Source organism: Myotis brandtii, unplaced genomic scaffold (assembly GCF_000412655.1).
Source record: "Myotis brandtii unplaced genomic scaffold, ASM41265v1 scaffold4893, whole genome shotgun sequence".
Taxonomy (NCBI): domain Eukaryota; kingdom Metazoa; phylum Chordata; class Mammalia; order Chiroptera; family Vespertilionidae; genus Myotis; species Myotis brandtii.
Window position 1 is genome coordinate 10,617 of NW_005368685.1, and position 18,784 is coordinate 29,400.

Sequence of the window (18,784 nt, forward strand, 5' to 3'; positions counted from 1 at the left end):
GAGGGGTGGGGGTGGGGTGTTGTCCCTTAGACCAGCCTGCACCCTCTCCAATATGGGACTCCTTGGAGGCAGTCGGACATCCTTCTCACAATCCGGGACTGCTGGCTCCTAACCGCTCACCTGCCTGCCTGGTTGCCTCTAACCACTTATGCCTGCCAGCCTGATCACCCCCTAACTGCTACCCTTCCTGCCTGATTAACACCTAACTGCTCTGCTGCCAGCCTGATCACCCCCAACTGCCTCCCTGCCTGCCTGGTCATCCCCAACTGCCCTCCCCTGCAGGGCTGATCTCGCCTCCAACTGCCCTCCCTGGCTGGCCTGATGGCCCCCAACTGCCTTCCCCTGCCAGCCTGGACATCCCCAACTGTCCTCCCCTGTGGCCTGTTCGCCTCCAACTACCCTCCCCTGCAAGCCTGGTACCCCCCAACTGCCTTCCCCTGCTGGCCTGATGGCCCCCAAGGGCCCCCCTCTGACAGCCAATTTGGTTCTGATTGGTCAGTTTCTATGCCAGTCAGCATCAAAAAATCTACCTCCTAGGCAGCCACTGGCTCCTCACAGCTGACCCAGATTTGGTTCTGATTGGTCAGTTTCTATGTCAGTCAGCTTCAAGAGCTCCGCCTCCTAGGCAGCCATTGGCTTCTCACACTTCACCAAGATTTGGTTCTGATTGGTCGGTTTCTATGCCAGTCAGCGTCTCTGAGCCTATCAACGGGGCCTGATCAGAAAGGTGGGGCTGATCACCAGCCCCTGGAGGCCTGGAGAGAAATGGAGGCTAGCTGCTGGCCAGGCCCAGAGAGAAAGAGAGCGGCAAGTGCTGATCTACAGCTGCCCCCTCAGCAGTCAGTGCTGGGACACCATGCCTGCTGCCAGAGCAGTCAGTGCTCGGTCACCATAGCAACACAGCCCTGACTACAGGAATGACTTCCAGTTGGTCAAGCCTCCAGTTGTGATGGACCCAGGGTTTTTATATATTAAGATACTCATTTCTTCTAGGTTACCCAATATTCATAGTAGTATCTCATGATTCTTTGTATTTTTAAAAAATAAAACAACACTGATATATTTGCTATCTCTTGACAATACAACTTGATCATATAATAGTACAATTAATAAAACCTTGAATTATAATTTCCCCACTTAATCTTTTTTGATTCTTTGTATTTCTGTGGTAGTAGTCTAAATGTCTCCTCTTTTAATTCTGCTTTTATTTATTTAAATCTTTATTTTCCTCAGTGATTCTAGCTAAAGATTTATCAATTTTGTTTTTTCAAAAAGACAGCTATTTATTTAATTGTTTTCTATTTCAATTATTTCTTCTCTGATCTTTGTTTTTCTTCCTTCTGCTAATATTGGGCTTAGTTTCTTCTTCTTTTTTCAGTTTTTGGAGGGAGGGGTTAAGTCAGGTTGTTTAAGATTTTTCCATTTTCCTAATATATGTACTTATCACTATTTTAAAGCATCCCGAGGTTTTGGTTATGTTGAGTTTTTATTTTCATTTGTTTCAAAATATTTTTTATCTTCTTTTGATTTCTCTTTACTTGGTTCTTCAGGAGTATTTTGTTTAGATTTGTGTTCTACCCTATGATCTATCCTGGAGAATATTTTAAGTGCACTGATTAGGAATATGCAAGCAGCTGCATGAAATGTTCTATAACTGTCTATTTGGTCCATTTGATCAAATATATGTGTCAAATCCAATGTTTCTGCTGATTTTCTATCAGGATGACTTATCCATTACTTACAATGGGGTATTAAAGTCCCACTATTACTATATTGTTGTCTACTCCTCACTTTGATTCTGTTAGTATTTGCTTAATATATTTAGGTGCTCTGCTGTTGGGTGCATATATATTATGGCTGCGATATCTTCTTGATAAATTGACCCCTTTAGCATTTTATATTCACCTTATTTGTCCCTTATAACTCTTTGGATTATAGTCTATTTTACTCTGAAATAAGCATAGCCAACCCTACTTTATTTTGGTTTCTACTTGCCTGGGATATTTTCCTATTCATCTGTGTTGAGCCTATTTGTCTCCTTAAGGATGAAATAACTATGTTGGAAGAAAGCCACCATAACATCCCAGCATTGTGTATTTCATAGAGATTCTAGGATGGTGAATACAAACCTATACGGGGAGGATGACGCACCACAACTCCACCAAGACTAAGGCTCCTGCCCTCAGGATCCTCACAGACTCCACCCAATGTATTTCTGCATCCCTATGCTTCATCATATTCTTTAGTAAACTGGTAATCATAGGTAAGTATTTCCTTGAGATCTGTGAACCACTCTTCATACCTAATGGAGCCTGAGAAGAGGGTTGTGGGAATTTCTGATTTGTAGTCAAGTTGGACAGACATTGTTAGTACCCAGGGGACCTGCACCTCGCCACTGGAATCTGAAGGTGGGACTGAGCCCTTAACCGGTGGGATATGGCGATATCTAGGTAGACAGTGTCAGAATGAGTTCTACTGTAGGCCACCCTGCTGGTGTTGTGGACTTGCTCTTTGAAGGGAAAACACCCACACAATTGGTGTTAAAACAAAGGAAGACTGGATGTTACTAATACACCTGGGTTATCTGAAATTTCTTCCTCTTGTCCTTCTCTTTCTTCTTGGCAAGTATCTCCCACCAGAGTTTAGTAGAGGCAGCTGGAAGAAATGATCCAGGGGAAATAACAGGCAGGATAGACTTAGTGATCTCAGCTGCCCTTTGCTCTCTAATCAATGGATTAGAGATGGATTGCCCCACTGTACAGATGTTCAAAAGTGGGATTAGGGTTGAACTAGGTGAGGAACATGAGACACCTAGAGTAAAAGAATGTAAGGACTCCCTCACTCTCAAGTAAAATTACATCCTAAGTGCCTCTCTGGTCTTAACCTCTTTCTAGCCCTGGGTGGGACCTGTGGGTCATTGGCTCTGTCTGGTTTCTCTACGGAGATGTGTGTATTCATTTTTTATCAGTTTATTCAGAAAAGGGCGAGAATTTTCCAAATGAAACAAGTTAGGAAACTGGCAGGACAGCCTAAGAATAACAGCTTATAGTGACATTTCATTAGAGCATTGTCCCAATATGCCAAGGTTGGGGATTCAAGAAATCAGATCCGTCTCTCTCTCTCTCTCTCTCTCTCTCTCTCTCTCTCTCTCTCTTTCTCTCTCTCCTTCCCTCCTTCCTTCCCTCCCTCCTTCCAAAAAAATCATTTGGTCTGCCCCTGCCAAGACAGTAAGGTTGAGTTAATTAAATGTTTGACCAAATATGGCTGGCTAACTTTTAAGTTGATAATTTTGTATGGCCCAGGAATTATTTTATAAATATACAAATAGCCCTTGGTTATAAAATGTTCCCCATCTCTGCACTAGGGAGACAGTCTTTATCAAGTGTTTGCTGTGTGGGGCCCTGGGCTCAATACTAGGGATACAGGGGTCAGAAGAAACAACCTCTCCCATCAAAGAGCTCACAAGCTAATGGAACCCTTCCAATGTCACAGTGCCCTAATGGGATAATATTTAAGCCAAATAAGAGTGCATGAATCCCAGAACATTCACTAAAAGTTCAGGGAAAACACAAGGTAAATAACACTATCTGTCTTACTCACTTGGCCTGTGAATGATAACTTTCACCCCAGTTGTTGTAATATGCCCTCATGTCCATCTGAGCATTTCTTCAACAAGTTTCAGACCCACAAGAGAAGGGCCCAGAAGCACTGGAATTTCCTTTCTACTTTGAGGGGTTCTCGGACTTTAGTTCTTTACTGCAAGGTTGACAGCCATGCCCATTCCCTTAAAAAAATGAATTCTAGCCTCAACAGATAAATGACAAGGCCTAATATCCAGAAGAGACTACTACAAAAGCCAGAGACTGTTTGCTTACACTCACCCATAGTCAAATTACCTAGTCATGTTGTGTTCATTTCAGTAATGTTTCTGAAATCTCCCTAGTCTGAAATCTAAGACATCTCTCCAGGGTTACTGCAAAAGCCTCCTTACTCACCTCCTGCCACACTGCAGAATGATAGGATTCTGATATCTTAATTCTCTGCTTGATAATATTCAGTGGCTTCTCCTTTCATATAGGAAAAGAATGCAGATTCCTTACCATGACCCCCTTCATTGATTAGGCATCCACTCACTATTTCAGCTTCTGGATAAGTCTTGGAAAATGTATAGTTATTTTCTGCCTGTAGGTTGGCAGCTACTTTCCCTGCCTCTAATCTTATGCTCCAGAAGCATGACTACCTTTGGTTGATGCAGTCTGTACCACCCAGAAAAACCTCCACCTCCTTTTACCTAACTGTACACAAACTTGGCATCTCCTGGTGGCTCCTCTGACCATGGACACACACAAGTTCATCACTTTGTGAACCAAGGTGCACTCCTATGTTTCCATAATCCACTGCATTTACCTCATTGTATTACACTTCCCTACAGTGGGTGGTTCCCAACATCCAGCCCAGAGTACTCTAAAGCAATCATAGTATTACCATCCCTTTGCTATGGTTGGCTCAGTAATGGAAGGGCCTAAATTAACATTATCCTTTACACTAGTTTTTCTCCATTTATTTTTGCTGTGACTTACAGACCCAAAAAACATTTTTCCTCACAACACAGTAGTTACATACATATATAACTGAAACAGAAGCACAACAAAACATGTACAGATATGCACACTGATATTTCTACTCTTCTCTAGTTCGCTTTTTAAAAACACTGGTCCCAATTCAGTAAATTGATTTTACTGCTCACTAATGGATTACAACAACCTTTGCTGAAAAAACACTGATCTCAACCAGCATTAATTATAGTGACTCATCATTGCCTTTTGGGGATAAAATCCTGACTTGTATCATGACACAAAGGCCTTCCAAACAGTTACAGTCCTCAGGGCATGCACCTATCAAGCCTTACATCACACTGCACCACAAATGCCTATAGGCTTGACTGATATCCTTCACTCAACTGAGCGCAGGAAGCCAGAAACTTGGACTCATTCTTCTGGATGCCTATTTCTACCAAAGGACCTGATTCAAAATAGCCGCTCAATGTAAGTTTATTAAATGATGAAGAGTAAGCTACATGTTGTCCCTGAGCTTTTACAAAACAATAAACATGGTGCTGTGTGCAGGGGCAGTGCTAAGCTACACTGCTGAGTAGTCCAAGGCTGAAGAAATGGGCTTCTTCCTCTCCAGGGACTTAAGTGCTTGGCAATGATGTCAAGGATGTAAGCAAGTATCTAATTCATTTCCCACACATTTCATATTCCTGTTTTCTGAAAACTTTCTCACCAAAGTACCAACAGAAATTATCTATACATTTTCTAAGACTTAGCCAAAAGATGAAATGATTCATCTTTCATGAAGTATTCACTGAATTCCCCAAACAAAGCTAGGCACTTCTCCAGTGACTATACTTCCTTTATTTTGGCAAAGGCACAAAGGCACATTGTTTGGTTCCCTTCACTAGATAGTGAACTCTTTGAGGTTGGGCGACATATCCAGTTCACTCTCGTGGCACCCAGTAGAGAATATGGGACAAAATTGGCTTCTAAAAATGTCTATCGACTGAGTCAACACATTGTACACAATTTTTCAGCTAGCTTGGTATTTAAAACTCACTAACTCCTCCCTTCCCCAGATTCCTCTCCCTTCATCTGAAAAAGAACTTCCATTGTTCACTATAGGGTAGTGTCTGTACCCTGAAGGCTTTGCTCTCTGTGCCCTTAAATACATAGGCATATGGTACTTCTTATCTCTGACTCTGAGACATGAAGTTGGTAGTTACACTTGTGATTCTATAGTAATCAAAAAATGGTCTGTAGCTTATATTTTCTGGAAAGGATTTTAAAATCTTCTGACATTTTACATTATGTTCACAAAATGAAAATAGTGCTTTCAGTTCTTAAAACTTAAATATTGTATATTTCACAAACTCACTCTCTCTCTCTCTCTCTCTCTCTCTCTCTCTCTCTCTCACTCACACACACACACACACACACACACACACATCTGTCAAAATTGATGCTTAAGAAGTGAGCCTAAGTAGCTTCACAGACACCTTGACAAAGCACCTGTAGCCCAGCATGGGAAGCACAGCATTCAAGCTTTACTGCTGTTCACTTCAAGGCAAAAAAAAAAAAAAATACAAAATCTGTTTCTAAGGATGTCATAGAAAACGTAATATCATTTTCCTGAAAAAAATTCTAATTGCTTTTTAAAAATACTATCTCAGATATTTTCCTATAGTTATCTTTTTATGCCACAGGATAAAAGAAATGTAAAATAGTTCAATTTAGTTTGTCCTGAATTTGAGATGCTGGAGTTTGCAAAATAGTTATGCAAAGAAAAGATTTGGGAGCTGTCAACAATTAAAGCTAAGGAAATGAGTGGGGAGACTGAGTGTATATGTGGAGGGGAAGGAGGCCCCGGTCAGACATTAGGGGACACATGGGATACAGAATTGTAAAATAGTCAATTTAGTTTGTCCTGAATTTGAGATGCTGGAGTTTGCAAAATAGTTATGCAAAGAAAAGATTTGGGAGCTGTCAACAATTAAAGCTAAGGAAATGAGTGGGGTGACTCAGTGTATATGTGGAGGGGAAGGAGGCCCCGGTCAGACATTAGGGGACACATGGGATACAGAATCTATGAAAGAGACTGAGAAAATGCCTTCTAAAAGGAAAGAGAACCTGCAAAATTCATCACAGTACCTAGTGCAGTGTCTTCCTTGTGCATAGAAAGCACTCAAAAATAATCACATACACAACAGGGGAATGGGAGCACGAGTGTGCGGGGCGAGGGGGGAGGTTGGGGGTTAATGGGGGGGATGAGGACACATTTGTAATACCTTAACTAATAAAAAAAAATCTAAAAAAAAATAATAATCACATACATTCAGCATTAAGTATATTCCTTCTCCATTCAAAGCGCTGTGCTAGTATAGAGAATGCAGGGATGAATTTTCAAGGATCATAAAGGCCAATCAGAGGGATAGGTCATAAACAAATGAACACAGCACAGTATTCAGGTAGTATGAAAGTGGTGCACACAGGGTTTGCTGGAGTACCAAGAAAGAAGAAGTACCAAGAAAGGAAGAAACGGTGAATCTTGAAGAAAGGAGGTATTCATCAAGCATGGGGGAGAGAAGTCCGTTATGAGGGCTTTCCAGGCACCAAGAGCTGCAGGTATAAATGCACTGAATTATGAAGCAGTATGTAGTGGTTGAAGAATTCAAAGTAAGTTATTTGGTGCAGCTGGGATTTAGTATTTGAGGAAGAAGCAGAAGAAATGAAAGCAGGAAAGCCAAGCAAAATCACATTACAAAGGGCCCTGTAAGACATGATAAAGTGCTTGGATTTTACCCTGAAGACCAGGGGAAGGATTTTTAAATGGAGAGAAAAGGCATCAGATTTACATTTCAGGAAGATCATTCTTGCATCAGACTAGAAGATGGATTAGACAGAGAGACTAGAAACAAAGAAACCAAATAGGAGCCTGGATTAGGAATTCAAGGGGAGTTGCCTGAAGACTAGACTAGGCCAGAGGCAAGGGAGGTAGAAGCTGACAGATCAAACAGCCCTGCAAAAGACAAATTAGATCAGACATTGTGTGGGGTTACATGAGGTAAAGGAAGAAGTTGAGTTCTACTACCTGCTTATTTATTTCTCAGGAAGTAAGAGAACCCAAAGTTATGTTGCTTATTCCAGTATTTACAAGTTCATAGTCTGCTCCCCTGCCCAACTCCAACTGTAAATTCCCAAAGGACAGGTATCTACCCTCCCTTATTCATCTATCATCTCACAGCACCTAGAGCATTTCTCACCATTCTGAAAAACCTCAATAAATATGTCTGAGATACATGCTGGGATCTTAAACATATTTTTGCTAAGCCTGTGATCCATAGCACTTATATAATGAAGTTCTCTTAAAGGCACAGTACCATGATGGGTTCAAGAGAGGAGAGAGGATCAACAAAGAGAAGGATAAAAATGTTGGGAGAGGCCTTCTGGACGGGGTAATGAGTATATGAGTATCTGGTTTATAGAGAATTAGTCTAGAGAAAGATGAGGGAAGAAGTGAGACTAAATAATGAGAAGTGAATGGGAAGCACTAATACATTTCATTAACAAACATTAAGCTAGAAATAACAAACCAATTTACATTCCCATCAACAGTACACTAGGGTTCCCTTTTCTCCAAGTCCTCCCCAGCACTTATTGATTTTCTTGCTGACATCCACTCTGACTGGTGTGAGGTGATATTGCATTGTGATTTGATTGAATTTCCCTGATGATTGGTGATGTTAAGTATCATTTCATATGTCTATAGGCCATGTGGATATTTTCTTTGGGAAATTTTGCTTAGCTTCACTGCCCGTTTTTAACCATTGTTTGAATTGTCTGTTATTGAGTTGTATAAAGTGTTCATTATTTTTTGTTTTTTGTTTTCTTTGCATTTTGGATATTCACCACTTATCCAATACAGTAGGTCCTCGGGTTACATTAGAGATCTGTTCCTAAGGCGCGAGGTAACGTGAAGCACCTATGTCACTCACATGGAGCACATACACAGCAGTAATGAAGTGAAACAATAAAAAAAATTTAAAAGAAAGGTAACAATTCCTGACCTTTACTTGTGGTAAATAAATAATAAAAAAACATAAAGCACATATGTACATACATTGAAATGACGGAACTTTTTAAAAAATAAATACTGCAAATGAGAGATGGCGATGTAACCGCAAATGACCTACATTGAGTCCGACGTAACCCGAGGACTGCCTGTTATATGGCTTGCAAATATATTTTCCATTCTGTAGGTTACCTTTTTTTTATCTTTTTCTGTGAAGAAGCTTTTTAGTTTTTATTAAATATATTGGGGTGATAACATTATTTAAATTTCAGATGTAAAACTTTATATTACAACATCTGTATACTTTACTGTGTGCATACCACCTGAAGTCTAGTCTCCTTTTGTCACCTTGTCTTTGAACCCCTTTATCTTCATCCTTTCCCCACCTGCTTCCCCCCTGGTAATCACCATTCTATTATCTCTAGAAATTTGTAGGTTTTTGTTTTTTGTTAATTTCTTGCTTTTTGTGTATATCTTACACTAGTGGCCCGGTGCACAAAATTCATGCATGGGGGGGGGGGCAGGGGGCATCAGCCCAGCCTGCACCCCCACCAATCGGGGACCCCTTAGGGGATGTCCAACTGCCAGGTTAGGCCCGATCCAACAGGCCTGGTCACCCCCAACAGGGATCTGACCTAACCCAGCAGTCAGACATCCCTCTTGCAATCAGGGACCGCTGGCTCCTAACTGCTCACCTGCCTGACTGCCTGATCTCCCCTAAACCCCTCTGCCTGCCTGCCTGACCTACCCTAAGCTTTCTGCCTGCCTGCCTGATCGCCCCTAACTGCCTCTGCCTGACTGCCTGATCGCCCTTAACTGCCCTTCCCTGCAGGCCTGATTTTGTCCCTAACTGCTCTCCCCTGACAACCTGAACACCTCTAACTGCCTTTGCCTGACTGATCACCCCTAACTGCCCTCCCCTGCTGGCCTGATCTCACCTTCAACTGGCCTCCCCTGCAGGCCTTGTCACCCCCAAATGCCCTCCCCTGCTGATCTGATCACCCCTAACTACTTCTGCCTACCTAATTGCCCCTAACTGCCTTCCTTTGCCAGCCTGATCTCATCCCCAATGACCATCCCCTACAGGCCTGATCTGCACCCCTAATTTCCCTTCCCTGTTGGCCTGATCGCCCCTAACTGCCTCTGCCTTGGCCCCCACCACCAAGGCTTTGTCCGTAAGGAAGTCAGACATGCAGAAGATGGCCAGTTGACCCGGTCTCATTAGCATATTACCCTTTTATTAGTATGAATAGATTATATAGGATAGGATTGCTTATACGGGGGGGAGGGGGCCTTTTTCAGCAGGAGGACATGCTCTTGGTAGATAAAAACACATAATCCCTATATCTGGACTGATAGCCAGCCATATGCACTATACTGCCAAACCAGTCATTAAAAATTAAACCACTTTATTACACCTTAAACTAAACAGCTGTTGTCCTTAAAAACCCTCATCAGCCCGTACCTTAGGTTCTGCCTTCACAGTTCATCTAGATTAGGTTCTGATTGGCTGGTTTCTATGCCAGTCAGTGTCTAAGCTCCGCCTCCCATGTGGCCTTCTTGTGAGGGAATGAGGGTTAATTTGCATATTATGCCTTTATTATATAGGATGAGTGAAATCATGTAGTTCTTATTCTTTCCCATCTGACTTATTTCACATAGCATCAGACCTCTGAAAATCTACCCATGTTGTCACAAATGACAATATTTCATCTTTTATGTTTGAGTAATATTCCATTGAATATGTGTACCACTTTGTCTTTATCTAATCATCCATGAAAGGATACTTGGGTTGTTTTCATGTTTTGGCTATTATAAAGAATGCTGCAATGAACATAGGGGTGCATTTACCCTTGCAAATAAATGTTTTCAAATTTTGGGGGTAGATATCCAGAAGAGGGGATGCTGGATCATATAGTAACTTTATTCTTACATATTTTGAGGAGCCTTCAGACTGTTTTCCATAATGGCTGTACCAGTTTTCATTCCCAGCAGAAGTGAATGAGGGTTCATTTTTCTCCACAACTTCTTGAACCCTTGTTATTGCTTGTCTTGTTGATAATATCCATCCTAACATGCGTGGTCAGTATCTCATAGTAGTTGTGATTTGCATTTTCCTAATTGCTAGTGAAGTTGAGAATCTTTTCATGTGTCTTTTGACAATTTGTATGCTTTCTTGGAAGAAATGTGTTTTCTCCCCATTTTTTAATTGGATTGCTTTTTGTTGAGTCTTGATTTGTATATGTTCTTTATATAGTTTGTATATTAACCCTTGTTAGAGCTATGATTTGCAAATACCTTGTCCCATTAGGTTGGTTGCCTTTTTCTTTTGAGACAGTTTTCTTCCCTTGTAATATACTTATCTGCCATTGTTTTTAGGGTAATTCTGGCCTAATTAAATGAGTTTGAAGGTATTCTCTCCTCCTCATTTTTTAAAAAATACATTTTAATTGATTTTTTAGAGAGGAAGGGAGAGGGAGAGAAATAGAAACATCAATGATGAGAGAGAATCATTGATTGGCTGCCTTTTGCACACCCCCTACTGGGGATTAAGCACACAACCTGGGCATGTGCCCTTGACTGGAATTGAACCTGAGACCCTTCAGCCGGCAGGCCCACGTTCTATCTTCTGAACCAAACCAGCCAGGGCCCTCCTCCTTACTTTTTTGAGAAGAGTTTATAAAGAATTGTTATTAATTCTTTAAATGTTTGGCAGAATTTGCATTTGAAGACATCTGTTCCCATGGTTTGTTGTGTTTAGGAATATTGCTTATCAACTTAATCTCCTTATTATAAGTCTGTTCAAATTTTATATTTCTTTGTTATCATCCTTAGGAGGTTATATGTTTCTAAAAATATATCCATTTCTTCTAGGTTACCCAGTGTCCATAGTAGTATCTCATGATTCTTTGTATTTTTAAAAAATAAAACAACACTGATATATTTGCTATCTCTTGACAATACAACTTGATCATATAATAGTACAATTAATAAAACCTTGAATTATAATTTCCCCACTTAATCTTTTTTTGATTCTTTGTATTTCTGTGGTAGTAGTCTAAATGTCTCCTCTTTTATTTCTGCTTTTATTTACTTAAATCTTTATTATTTTCCTTAGTGATTCTAGCTAAAGATTTATAAATTTTGTTTTTTCAAAAAGCCAGCTATTCATTTAATTTTTTTCTATATCAATTATTTCTTCTCTGACCTTTGTTTTTCTTCCTTCTGCTAATTTTGGGCTTACTTTCTTCTTTTTTTTTCCCCAGTTTTTGGAGGGAGGGGTTAAGTCGGGTTGTTTAAGATTTGTCTATTTTTCTAATGTATGTACTTATGACTACAAACTTTCCTCTCAGAACTACCTTTGAAGCATCCCATAGGTTTTGTTTATGTTGAGTTTTTATTTTCTTTTGTTTAAAAATATTTTTTTTATCTTCTTTTGATTTCTCTTTACTTGGTTCTTCAGGAGTATTTTGTTTAGATTTGTGTTCTACCCTATGATCTATCCTGGAGAATATTTTAAGTGCACTGATTAGGAATATGCAAGCAGCGGCATGAAATGTTCTATAACTATCTATTTGGTCCATTTGATCAAATATATATGTCAAATCTAATGTTTCTGCTGATTTTCTATCAGGATGACTTATCTGTTACTTACAAATGGGGTATTACAGTCCCACTATTACTATATTGTTGTCTACTCCTCACTTTGATTCTGTTAGTATTTGCTTAATATATTTAGGTGCTCTGCTGTTGGGTGCATATATATTATGGCTGCGATATCTTCTTGATAAATTGACCCCTTTAGCATTTTATATTCACCTTATTTGTCTCTTATAACTCTTTTTGGATTATAGTCTATTTTACTCTGAAATAAGCATAGCCAACCCTACTTTATTTTGGTTTCTACTTGCCTGGGATATTTTCCTATTCATCTGTGTTGAGCCTATTTGTCTCCTTAAGGATGAAATAACTATCTTGGAAGAAAGCCACCATAACATCCCAGCATTGTGTATTTCATAGAGATTCTAGGATGGTGAATACAAACCTATACGGGGAGGATGATGCACCACAACTCCACCAAGACTAAGGCTCCTGCCCTCAGGATCCTCACAGACTCCACCCAATGTATTTCTGCATCCCTATGCTTCATCATATTCTTTAGTAAACTGGTAATCATAGGTAAGTATTTCCTTGAGATCTGTGAACCACTCTTCATACCTAATGGAGCCTGAGAAGAGGGTTGTGGGAATTTCTGATTTGTAGTCAAGTTGGACAGACATTGTTAGTACCCAGGGGACCTGCACCTCGCCACTGGAATCTGAAGGTGGGACTGAGCCCTTTACCCGTGGGATAGGACTAGATTCAGGTAGACAGTGTCAGAATGAGTTCTACTGTAGGCCACCCTGCTAGTGTTGTGGACTTGCTCTTTGAAGGGAAAACACCCACACAATTGGTGTTAAAACAAAGGAAGACTGGATGTTACTAATACACCTGGGTTATCTGAAATTTCTTCCTCTTGTCCTTCTCTTTCTTCTTGGCAAGTATCTCCCACCAGAGTTTAGTAGAGGCAGCTGGAAGAAATGATCCAGGGGAAATAACAGGCAGGATAGACTTAGTGATCTCAGCTGCCCTTTGCTCTCTAATCAATGGATTAGAGATGGATTGCCCCACTGTACAGATGTTCAAAAGTGGGATTAGGATTGAACTAGGTGAGGAACATGAGACACCTAGAGTGAAAAATGTAAGGACTCCCTCACTCTCAAGTAAAATTACATCCTAAGTGCCTCCCTGGTCTTAGCCTCTTCCAAGCTCTGGTGGGACCTGTGGGTCATTGGCTCTCTCTGGTTTCTCTAAGCCTTAGAAAGGAAATGTGTGTGTATTCATGTTTTCTCAGAAAAAGGCTAGAATTTTCCAAATGAAAGATAAGTTAGGAAACTGGCAGGAAAGCCAAAGGATAACAGCTTACAGTAAAAATTCACTAGGGTCCTGGCTAGCCACCTCAGTGGGTTAGAGCATTGTCCCAATATGCTAAGGTTGGGGATTCAAGAACCAGTCAATGAATTCATAAGTAGGTGGAACAACAAATGAGATCTTGATCTCTCTGTCTGTCTCTCTCTTTCTCTCTCTCTCCCTCCTTTCTTCCTCTTTATCTAAAATTGATAACTGAAAATTAAAAAGAAAAGGACATTTATTCTTTTTTTAAAATAGATTTTTATTGATTTCAGAGAGGACGAGAGAGATAGAAACATCAATAATGAGAGAGAATCATTGAAAGCTGCCTCCTGCAAACCCCCTTCTGGGGATCGAGCCCACAACCAGAGCATATGCCCTTGACCAGAATCAAATCTGGGACCCTTCAGTCCTCAGGCTGAGACCCTATCCACTGAGCCAAATTGGCTAGGGAAAGGACATTTATTCTTAGCAAACACTCCTGACAAAAACAAACATTTCCCAGAACTGAGATAAGAATGATCAATGAGCCCTAACCAGTTTGGCTCAGTGGATAGAGCGTCGACCTGTCGATTCCGGTCAAGGGCATGTACCTTGGTTGCAGGGAGGTGTGCAGGAGGCAGCTGATCGATGTTTCTCTCTCATCGATGTTTCTAACTCTCTATCTCTTTCCCTTCCTCTCTGTAAAAAATCAATAAAATATATATTAAAAAAAAAAAAAGAATGATCAATGAAACCAAAAGTCTTTTCTCCATATTGGGCATTGTCCTTAGTAAGTAGAGGCACAATGGTGGAATGAACTCTTTTGTTAATCTGATTTTGAGACTATAGGTAATTCAGGCAACGTTTGCTATCTATGACAATAAAAGGGTAATATGTTAATTAGAGTGGACGTTTTTCGGACGTCATTCTGGATGTCCTTCCTGATGAAGCTGGGGTCGGAGGGAAGCCAGCCCTGGTCCTGGGTGCCGGAGGGAAGCTGGTGCTGGCAGCGGAATGTCTACTTTTGTTCCAATTTTCGTGCATTGGGCCTCTAGTCTTATCACATACAGAAAACGTGTTAAAATGTGACAGACTCTAAGGTGGTTCAGGCACAGACTCTATCATCTGTAGACTCCTAGTGTTACCAAAGGCAGGTTTGGCTGCCTGCTGTGATGAAAGCCAATACTCATGAAACAGGTGTTGGTAAAAGGAGAGGGGATGTTCAGGTGCTGGCTTCCTGAGAAGATGGCTGATTCCTGTCTGAAAGACGAGCTTCGCATCTCTGGTCAAGCTGGTGGCTTTCATAAGGAGAGGGAAGGGAAGTGGGAGCATGCAGGCACTGTTTTCCTGGTTATGGCAAAGATCTTAGTGTCAGCAAGTTGAATTGATCTGCATCAGCCTAATTTCTCTGGTTAGTTATCTCCCATCTGGATAAGCACTGATACTGTTGGTCCCTGCAATGTGTTAAAATACAGATTGATAGCAAAAAAATCTGCTTCGTCTTTTTGTTCCAACAGACTTGTTAATTTGTTAGTTCATATTTAATTCTGGATATTACAATATTGTGTAAATATTTTATGTTTTAGCCCTAACCGGTTTGGCTCAGTGGATAGAGCGTTGGCCTGCAGACCGAAACGTCCCAGGTTCGATTCCAGTCAAGGGCATGTACCTTGGTTTCCGGCACATACCCAGTAGGAGATGTGCAGGAGGCAGCTGATCGATATTTCTCTCTCATCGATGTTTCTAGCTCTCTATCCCTCTCCCTTCCTCTCTGTAAAAAAATCAATAAAAATTAAAAAAAAATATTTTATGCTTTATATTCTCTGTTACAATAGCATAACATTAGATGAGATATGAACACTGATATAAAGCACAGCATATGAGTAGAAAATAAAGGCCCCAGAACTGTAAGATGGTGGCTTTCATATAGAAAATCTCCAAGATTTGAATTAAACAACTCAAGGAATATTGCACTTGCAAACATTCCCTTTGATACCTCTTCTTTGATAGATTTGAACTTCAAACCAATTATGTGCCATGAAGAAAAATCTGAATTTGAATAATTATTTCAGGCTAAGCATTTTATCCCCTTTAATGTTATGTCAGGTAGATAGTACTACTGGCAAAAAAAAAAAATCATTCCACTACTCAGCTGTTCTCATTACATGGGTTGCATTTCCCATTCACAAAACTTAAGTAAAGCCCTGACCGGTTTGGCTCAGTGGATAGAGCGTCGGTCTGCAGACTGAGGGGTCCCAGGTTCGACTCTGGTCCGGGGCATGTACCTTGGTTGTGGGCACATCCCCAGTGGGGGGTGTGCAGGATGCAGCTGATTGATGTTTCTCTCTCATCAATGTTTCTAACTCTCTATCTCTCTCCCTTCCTCTCTATAAAAAAATCAATAAAATATATTTTTTAAAAAAACTTAAATAAATATAGCTAGTAACTGTTGGATGCTGGATTCAAATCTGTCCTGACTGGTATTTAAACTCTTGTCTATTAGAAAACACCAATTCCTCTAGGGAATCTAGTCTATAATATTGTAACAACTATGTATGGTGCCAGGTGGGTACTTAAATTATCAGGGGGATCATTTCCTAAATTATGTAATTGTCCAACCACAATGCTGTGTACCTGAAACTAAAATAAAATAGTATTTAATGTAAAGTGTAACTGAAAACTAAAACTGAAAATAAAGAAAGAAAACACCAATGCTCCTATCTAAGGAAAGTGTAGGAAAAGAGATGTGGGTAGGATTTCTGGAGGAACTGAAAAAATGAGTATGAAGTTCACCTGAAGAATATCTGTGCATCAGATCACAAAAGTTTGAAATAAAAGAACATTAGGACAGGGGGCACTTGTCTGAAATCAATATTATTATGCATTATATTCAGAGAAACATGATAAAGCAAAATGCTTTACATGGGTTTAAGTTTGAGGATCAACTGTCAGAAATAACGTTACTAGAAAAATATGAAGGATACAGAAGAGTAAAATTCTCTCTTTCTCTCCATAAACACAGACTATGCTCTTTAGATTTTTACACAACACACCTTTAAAAGCTTAGCACACCTTTGAGTTGGATCATCCAAATCAGGTAATAAAATATTGGATGATTTGTTCATTTTCAAACTAACCATTTCCTAGAAAAAAGAGTTTCAAGACTTGAAACTAATTCTAGCATAAAAGTCCTTTACTGAAATAAAAACTAACAGATTTCATTAGCACTGGGAGCCTGCTTCTCCCTTTGTCCTTAGGTTACATGAGAATTAGAACAGCAAAGCAGTTAAAGCACTGTCCTGAGGAAATCACTGATCTGCAAATTGTGCCCATGTCTCCTCCCAAATTCTACCTCTATCCTGTTTGTGATGTGTGTTTTTATCTTGTGTTCACCCTAAACCTCATGGATTCACACACACACACACACACACACACTCACACACAATTAATTAGTCTTCTAATTAGAGTAATTTTAAAACAAAAAAATCGCAATAAAAATAAATAAACAAACAGAATTCCTTTTAGTCAGCTGATTTATTAGAAAATCCAAAAGTGAAACCACTTTTTTACATCCTTCTTGGTGTATAAATTCAGGCACCTCCACCACAGCCAGAGCCCAAGTCTCAGCTGGAGGTCAGAGTCAGCAGCTTACCAGGCTCTGGGAAGGAACCTCCTCTCCATGCAGGGCTCTCTGGAGTGACCTGAAGACAGGAACTTGACCTCAAGGAAATAGGTAAGTGAAGAAGGAGGAAAATGAGGAGGCAAAGACAGACTCAAGGACTAAAATAGAAACAAAAATTTATGGAAATAGCCATAGGGAACAGTCAGAGAAATAGCAGATTAAGATGTGCCAGGAACAATACGTGAATCTGGCATAGTTGTTGTTCCAAAAAATACATGCAAAAAACAGCTCCAAATCTGGGTAAAAGGGAGTAAACTATTCAACAGACAATGAAACAATTTGGCATTCTGTATTATGAAATAAAAATAATCTAGACAAGTCAAAATAAATTTTTTTTGACAGGATCATTGCAGTGAAGGGAAGGAGGCTATTGCGATGTGGAAAACAACCCAGCCATAGAGCTGCAAGCATCTCACAGGCCACGAAGAAAGGAACTGTCTTCACAGGGAAGGACCAACAAGGTCCTGCTGGGAAGAACAGGTGAGGAGAGAGTGGGGTAATCAGAGAACGTTTCCCCTGAGGTTTGCTCACTCTTAGGCAGGATCTATAAGGAAGGGTTGTTGGCTGGGTCAGAAGGAGGGTGGGTCAAAGTTCAGACAACTGGAGAAAGGAGGGAAGCTGAATTAAGGTTTACTTACAAGCAGTTTATTGTGATTGATCAGTGGAGGCAAACAGCTCAGTTAATCTTTATTGAGGCAAAAATAATAATTAAATGGTCTGTGTTTGACCTCATTATAAGTGAAAAGGGACATTGGTGAGTCTTATCTCTAAGTCATATGGGGCAGGGTACTTCTGTGCAGTAAGCCATGGGGGAAATCCCCAAAGTCTAAATTCAGGTTTGATTCTGAAAAAATTACACCTAGTTTTATTTAAATTTTTTAGAGCTTTAATACGAGAAATTTACGTACACGGGCAAAGCAGCTGCTTGCCCCCAGGGGGGGCTGGCAGGGAATAAATGCACACCCTCCAAAGAAAGGGTCTCTTCTCCATAGGGGTTAACAGTAAAAGCATATGGTCGGTATCACATAGATCACCAGAAAGAACGATGCATTTCCACGTTAACAGATAACACCCACACTCTGTACATTCATCAACCTCCTTCCTGGGGACATGACCTTTCTCTGTGGGTGGCATTCCAGCTTTCTGGGTCATCAGCAAACCTGATTCTACAGAGTTAAACAGTGACAGAAAGTTAAAGAGAGTCCAACATGTTCCAGACCCTTTACTCCTGGAGACATATTACACCCCCTTCTTCCCTTCCAGTTTTGTTGACTGGTCTAATAATCAAATTGACATAAAACAGCTTAACAGGAGAACCCAAAATATAATTACATATATACAGGAGCCCTCAAAACACATGAAAACTCAAAGGCAGTCAGGCAATTGAGGCTCATACACCATCCTGAGCTAAGGAGAAGGGTGTAGGAGTCTGGAGCTTCAAGAGGGAGAAGAACAGTTCACAGGACGATGAGAAGAGCAAATGTTTGGTGAAAAACTGTTTGCCATGCCATGCAGATAAGTCTTTCTCATTAAAAAAAAAAA

At 40.3% G+C, this 18,784-nt stretch overlaps 1 long non-coding RNA gene across 2 annotated transcripts in view; it reads left to right on the top strand.

The window, feature by feature from the left end:
* The first annotated feature begins 16,973 nt into the window (after positions 1–16,973).
* LOC106727855 overlaps positions 16,974–18,784 on the top strand; it is a 12,527-nt gene continuing 10,716 nt past the window's right edge. For both annotated transcript variants that reach the window (XR_001364106.1, XR_001364107.1), the window contains exons 1-2: positions 16,974–17,293; positions 17,585–17,722. This is a non-coding gene — a long non-coding RNA (uncharacterized LOC106727855). The remainder of the gene's footprint in view (positions 17,294–17,584; positions 17,723–18,784) is intronic.